This window comes from Geospiza fortis, unplaced genomic scaffold, assembly GCF_000277835.1.
Source record: "Geospiza fortis unplaced genomic scaffold, GeoFor_1.0 scaffold217, whole genome shotgun sequence".
In the NCBI taxonomy this organism is placed as follows: Eukaryota; Metazoa; Chordata; class Aves; order Passeriformes; family Thraupidae; genus Geospiza; species Geospiza fortis.
Window position 1 is genome coordinate 1,177,055 of NW_005054392.1, and position 7,443 is coordinate 1,184,497.

Below are 7,443 nucleotides of genomic sequence, written 5' to 3' on the forward strand. Positions count from 1 at the left end.
CCACATTCAAACAAAAGTATTATAGGTGCAAAACTTTGAATTCAAATTAGAGATACTTGAGATAGCCTGCATGATTCTAATACTTCTTCCTTGCATATAACATTCAATTTTTAATTATATTATTGCAACCTATTTTTTTTCTCCAAACTGGACTCTTGCCTCATTAAATACACAAGACTGGATCTGCTGCTGGTTTGGTTAAGTATTTCTAGAGTCCTTGCTTCAGTTGTTTCAGAGATATGAAGGGTAGGAAAGGGGAGTGGGTGGATACAGCTGTGGCTGTATCCATCTGGTCCCAAATCCTGTCTCCAGCAGTGTTCACAAGCAGATGCCTACAGAGGAGAAGGAACAGAGCAAAACCGTATCATTCTTCTTTCTCATCCTCTCCAAGTCTTAAACAGTTATCAGCCCAGAAACACTTTGCTCTAGAAATCTTTACACTTGGTAATTTTAAATGGATTTCTCTTCAACAAAACCTCTGACCTCCATGGAAGCCATATGAGTTTTTTACATCTTCAACACTTTCACAGAAATATTTCATGGTTATTCTGAAGGATTGTCTTCAGGAATAGGAGAATGAAATTCTTACTTGGATTCCATCATTCTAACACCACTAAGCAAGATGCAATACCAAGCAACTAATTTTTTTCTCTTAGAGCACACATTTTTTTTCCTCTGGACACAAAGCATCTCTGGAATTGAAGTAACTTTTAATTATTTATTTCTCCTGTTAAGAATTTGCTTTATAAAAAATATGGCTCTAGAAAAGGGGACATTATAGCAAATAGATAGCAATTACAATGATAAAAGTTAATAGTGTTTTGAGGTAAAGAATAAATTAAAATATTCATAGAATCAGTATTTTTAGGTATAGTCTTCCAAGAGATGTAAAATTTAACAGCTATATGCAGGAGATGGAGTGAACACCTTGGTATCACTGTTCTGTCTTAGAAAAAAACTCCATTTACTTAATGAATTAGAGGAGGGTGCTTTATGTTTCATGTTGTCTTTGGTCTATCTGGATTTATTTTTTAACTCAAAGAGTGACGTGTGTTTCAGATATAACTTTTTTATATTATTTATAGGAAAAAGTTCTCTTTGTTACAAGTCAAGTATTTCAGATGAACATGTATGCTAAACTCAATGACTATACTCAATTATATACTACAGCAAAATGTAATTATTTTGTGAAAATAAATATATACAATCAGTAATTTTTGTTTTGGCTATTTTTTTTTCCTTTCCCTGGGCATGGCCTGGAATGGACCTGCCCTTAGCCAGGGGACAGGCTGAGCCTGTCAGACCAGTGTCTGAACAGTAAACAACATCTCTATTGCTAACCTCAGCCTGGCTGAGGTCCTCTGTAAATATAGCTCTGCTCAATAACTATATTCTTTATATTATCACCTCTCTTTTGGTTCATTTATCTGTTAGCATATGTAGCATTTCAGTACAACACTGGCCTCTGTTTCTTAGCACCATTCAATGTGGAGAAACTTTTCTCTGTACTTTTCTGTGTCTGGATTTGATATCATCTCCCAAAGCACCATTCAGCCACTGCATGTGCCATCCTGTGGGTTCTGCCTTGTTTAATCCCTGTGGCAGGAGACTTCAAGCCTACAACAGCACAGCTATTTTAACTCCTTGGGCAGACACAGTGAGATGCATGCCCTGCATCTCTCAGCTATCTATTAATCCTAAGTTTCCTACTGTGTATTCCACTCATACTTCCCTCCAGTTTCATCCTTCACATATGGCTTGTAAAATCCTGCAGAGATTTGATGCCTCCTACCCTGTGTACACAGTCACTGCAGGCATCACGTTCTTCTCTTGGCCATGCTCATGACATCATGTCCCTCCTGTAGCACTGGGATAACAAAACCCTGCCCAAAGGACTCAACAAGCTTTCAGCATCACTGCCCATCATCAAACAGTGTCAGTCTCCTCGTTATTGCTTTGTGTGGAGCAGCAAGAGAGAAGACACAGAAAATCCCTCCAATTAGTTTTATGGAAGGCTTAAAAGACAAATTACTGCTAGCTCATGAGAAAGCTCCAACACCTGTTTCAGAGAGCAGGCTCTGAGGCTTGAGCATACATTAGAACACTGAGAAGGTAAAAGACAAATAATATGCAGAGAAAACTATTTTCTCTCTTGTGTGGGACAAGCCTTCTATCCTATTTTGGATAAGAACACACATGGTATTTCCTAATATTACTTTATTTCAGCTGCTAAGGCAATAACTGTCTGATAATATCAGTATTTATTACTAGCAATTTTTCCACTATGGTGTTCAGTAAGGGTGAACCGAAAGATTTTTTCCCCACTGTAACATCTATCATATCTTTAAATGTCATGTCAATACAAGAAAAAATGCTAGAAAACTCTTCAAGACAGTTGTCATTCCATGTCTATCTGATGCATATTACTTAGCACATTCACTATCACATTTGTACACTTTCTGTTCATTTTACTCTGGCTCTGACTGAAAAAGGCAAGAAAAATCTGGATTACTGCACAGATTCAGATGGCAATATTACAGATCCAAAACTGTGCAATATGGAGTTCTTGTCTTGTGATCCACATGTGCAACCACTTTTTATGATCTAATGTGAATCTCTAATTGAACCATTTATTCAATACTGTAATGGCTTACCTGGGCCTTCATGTGTACACTGATACTTATTTTTCTCTACCCTATCTCCTTCAGTAACTTGTGAATATAAAACATCCAGGGCAATGTGGTATCTATTATTAAAAAACAACCAGATTGTTACCTTTCTTCTAAGTAAGTTAATATGTACACTTCTTTCTTCTACTTCAGATATCTTAAAATGTTTTACAGACAAATGTAATGGAAAAAAAATGCATGCCTAGAAGAAGTTGAATACTGGCCTAAACATATTTATGAATGTGGCTATAAAAACAAATAGATATGCATGGACAGAATATATAAATGATTCATCAGAATATATAAATAAATACTAGCAGGACAGGGCGATAAAAAAATAACCTGAATAAATTATACCACATATTTTAGTCCTCCACAAATATCATATTCTGCAAGAAATTTATTGCTCGGTTCTTTTCCCCTGAGAGGACTAGGAAAAAAGAAAATGTAGGTTGAGCCTTAATATTCTAAACAAAACAAATTTGTAAATTTCTCTGCTGTGTAAGAAGTTTGTTATTTTTTAAGTGTGATGCTGAAAATAGCATTTTGATTTCAGTGCCCTTCAGCTACATGGGAAAGAAGAATTTGTTTTCCTTTGAAATTTCCCATTACAAAGAACCAGGAAAAATACAGCAAACCAGAAATTTATCAGCTACCTTGTAACAACCAAGAAAGAACAGATAACAACATATTTCTTTACATAATACTACTGAATTAGGTGAAATAACTACTGAAGTAGAAAAAGAAATGTTGCCTATTGTTTTACAATAAAAATAAAACATGATGAAGCAGTAAGACTTCCAGATGATTAATTTTTTCACTTCAGCTTCGCATGAAATATCTGCAGGTTTTTGTCATTGTAAAAAAGTGGTCTTTACATATCTTGTTCCAGCTTGCACTTCTTCCAGCCAAGGATCCACAGCTGTTTCCAGCTTCAGGTCTAGACCCAGCTGACAACCAATCCCCATGAGCCACTTTCTTTCAGGAGAGAACTGGAAGGGTAAATGTGAGAAATCTTGTAAGCTGAGATAAAGACAATTTAATAGGGAAAGCATAAGGCACACCACAAGCAAAGTGAACAAGGCATTCATTCAGTGCTCCCACAAGCAGGCAGGTGTTCAGCCATGCCCAGGAAAGCTGGGCTTCATCATGTGCAACAGTGACTAGGGAAGACAAACACTGTCACTCCAAACATCCCCTCTTCCTCCTTGCACGATGCTGTGTGGCGTGGGACATCCCTGTGGTCACTTGGGCTTGGCTGTCCCAGCTGTGTCCCCTCCCAACACCCTGTGCACCCCAGCCCTCTCAGTGGTGGTGGGGGGGAGTGAGAGGCAGAAAAGACCTTGATGCTGTGTGAGCCCTGCTCAGCAATAACCAAAACACCTCTACATTATCAACACTAACCTTCTAAGCCATAGCACAAAACAGGGCCCTTTTCAGTGCAAACACTGAGTACAGCACATAAGGACTTTCCCAACAAGACAAAGATTTCACATAAAGTCAAAGCGTTCAGACAAAGCTGATGTTCTTTTACAGTAGCATTGAACAATACCATCTAGATTAGGAAATGCCATTAATTATCTCCCTAACTGCACTGGGAAGCCTAAACCTAAGTCTGCAAAACAAGGTCATCAGGGACTGTTTTACTCAATTGTTATAAAGCAGGATAACTCATCAGAACAAATCAGAAGGTTGCTCTTATCGAGAGCTTGCCTTTAAAAGTGCTAAGGAGAGTAGACGTAGAACAGAAAGAAGTAGGAAGCATTAGAAACAAGCAGCAAAAAGAATAAGGAGCATTTAGAAGTAATGGCAATGTTAGAAGACTGAAGTATAGAAAAGCACTCAAGAGAATAGGAAAGAAAAATAAACTACCCAGTGAGTGGTACATCTGTGCTTTCTGAAAAACTGCACAGCTCCATGGAAGAGCCTTATGAAGTTTCCATGAAGTATAAAAGTAATTACTTCAACATAATGTAGCTTACAGACAGATAGAAAGCAACTGTCCAGACCTCACAGGATAAGGAATTTTCCACAATCAAATGTAAAACCAGCTCTGGATGCTGAAAATTTTTTTGTTCCTATTACTGAAAAAAATTAGAGATCAGATGTGAGTGCTAAAGGGAACTGAGACAGTAGCAGTAAAAGTGCCTCTCAGCCAGCCTGACCTGCACAGCTGATGGTGGCCACATGAAGCAAGACTGTGAGCCAGAAGAACAAAAAATGATGTGACATTTGGCACCTGGCAAGATGAAAAGAAGAATCCTGGAGGACCTGTACCTAGTGAAAACCCAACATGGAAACTGCAGCAAGACTTTCAGGTGTACTGGGATTTACTCCACATAACTAGCAGCCATCGTGCTGAACTTCTCCTGAGGGAAAGGAAAAGGTAAGATTAACACAATTACATAATTTCAGAATATTTTAACACTCTGTCATGGTACATGGTTAGCTGAGATGCCAGTATGATTAAGCATAGGAGGTAAATATTTACTTTATTATTTCTAAATCATACTCAGAATGACATATTCCTATGGGCTATTTGCAAAATACAGTTTAGGATACAAAAATGACTGACACACAGGTCCTGACAATTTCTATAGCATGTAGCTAGCTTGAAGCATGGCAGAAAATCCATGAGTCTTGAGAGAACTGCTGCATCCACCAGATTATAAAGGCTAAGAAAAATATGTAGTAAATGGAAACAGTCACATGATTGGAACTTGCAAAATTTTATTTAATTTTATTTTAAAGGTATTTGCACTTACATTGTGTATTTCAGTATTTCTGCAGCACCCTTGCTGTGTTGCAACACTGGTTCATTGGTAGGTTTATGCTTATGTATTAGCACAGCAGATGAAAGAAGAATTTCTGGTTTATTCCTTTTCCTTTCTAACTGGGATTTTTCCCCCAGGTATTTCAATTTCTTTCCTTCTCACTAGATAGCTGTTCACATACTTTCCTCTGTATGCAAAGAAACTGCTCTGAAGTCTTGTGCAAATACAGGGGCCTAGGCATTCATAGCAGTAAAAAGAGTGAAGAATGCCACTCTAGACTTCTTCATTCTTTAGTCAGTAAACAACTTTGAGTTAGCTCTTACCAGATAACTGAAATTAACTGCACTGCCAGGCCCTGACACTGCAATATTTATATGTATTCTTAATGTTAGAAGGTGAGATGTCACATTGTCTTCAGGGGTACTCAGGTACTTAAACCTACACAAAGAAAATTTCAGAGATAAAGCCCAATTTGCAGAAACCTGGGTAGCTAATAACATCAGCAGCCACAGAATGTCTGCCTGCTCTGCTGTTTGCAGTGAACATCCTGGCTGATACATTTTTAATTCAAATTGGTAAGCAGAGACAGGTTTCCACCAAGTATTTTCTATTTGCACTGCTCTGTGTAGAGTGATGCCAGTCCTGCCAGCAGAGCAGCAAAGTTTAAGAAACATAACCCCAGAAATTAACAGACTTGGTATTCTTTTTGTCAACTGCTTCTGTCTTTTTGAGCCTTTGAGTTGGTGTCATCAAGCTTCTCTTTGAACTATATAGGCTGGAGTCATAAAAGCAGACGACAGGAATTCTTGGGTAATCAGATTTGGAACTCTCGGGAATCCACTGAAGGCTAAAATAAAAGACAGAATTGACAATAATCCTTTATATTGCAGTAGAAAATTGTAGAGGACAATAGCATTTACTCAGTCCCTTTTATTAAGTATTTTTCTGCAGTTCCTCTGCCCCTTCTGGAGCTGGTGGTGTTTGTGCAGATATGCAGTGAGCCTAGCAAGCCAGGTGACAGGTTCAGCTGCAAACCTGCACAAAACAATCAGAACAGCGTGCCAGCTTTCAGCCAGAGCAGCACCTTCAGGCAGCTGCCTGCCCTGCTGCAGAGCTAATGCTACCAGAGCTGGGCTGTACCTGAGAGAAAAGAGAGGAAAAGGAGATCACAGCAGCCTGGAGCTATGCTGAACTGCCTGAGAGGCAGATCTGCAGTGCTGCCTCATTCTCATGGATGCTAGGGAATGGAGCAAGAAAAACTATTTCAGTTTTAGGCCTTTTTCGGGTGTTTTTTTGTGCAAATGGCTTTTGGAAAGTATTCATAATTAGAGAACAGGATTTCTTCAAACAAGACAGCTGTCTGTTTAATGAGTGTAGCTTTTAGTTTTCTTTCTCTCTCCCACCCTTATGCCTCTTACCACTCCCAAAGGTGCTTTTCTTCTTAACTGCACTTTCATAAAAATTTACTAATTAATTCCTTCTTGAATCTTTACATTGCAGTTAAAATTTCCTAAATTCTGGAGATAATTATGCAAGCTCCAGGCTGGATCACTTTTCTCTGTAGGCCAGGAGGCAGTGGAGGTGGGACAGCCTGTCCTTGTGCAAGCCTCCCCTCCCGCCCTCTGCTGAAATGGGGGCAATTTCCACGCCCCACCAGCCTCCCTGCTGCAGTAGTAATTCTTGCAGCCAGGCAACTAACCACTGTCATTGCCTCCTCAGCCTTCATCCCTAATGGGTTTTGTCTCTTGATCTCTCACAAGATTTCACTGTACATCTTTAATAACCTATTTAAAACCTCACTAATGTTTCCCAAACAGCATTTCTTGGACTCAATCACCAAGCCACAGAATCACAGAGTGGTTCAGGTCAGAAGGGACCACAGTGGATCATCTGGTCCAACCTCCCAGGGCGGTCCCAGAGCCCACGGCACAGGATTGTGTCCAGGTGATTCCAGTGAGGGAGTCTCCAGTGAGGGAGACTCCACCACCCCTCTGGGCAAC

At 39.3% G+C, this 7,443-nt stretch overlaps 1 long non-coding RNA gene across 1 annotated transcript; it reads right to left on the reverse strand.

Annotated features, from left to right (window-relative positions):
- Positions 1–2,202: 2,202 nt before the first annotated feature.
- LOC115948409 lies at positions 2,203–6,836 on the reverse strand. The gene is made up of 2 exons (XR_004082231.1): positions 4,909–6,836; positions 2,203–3,661 (listed from the first exon to the last, which is right to left on the reverse strand). It is a non-coding gene; the product is annotated as an uncharacterized LOC115948409 (long non-coding RNA).
- Positions 6,837–7,443: the final 607 nt, after the last annotated feature.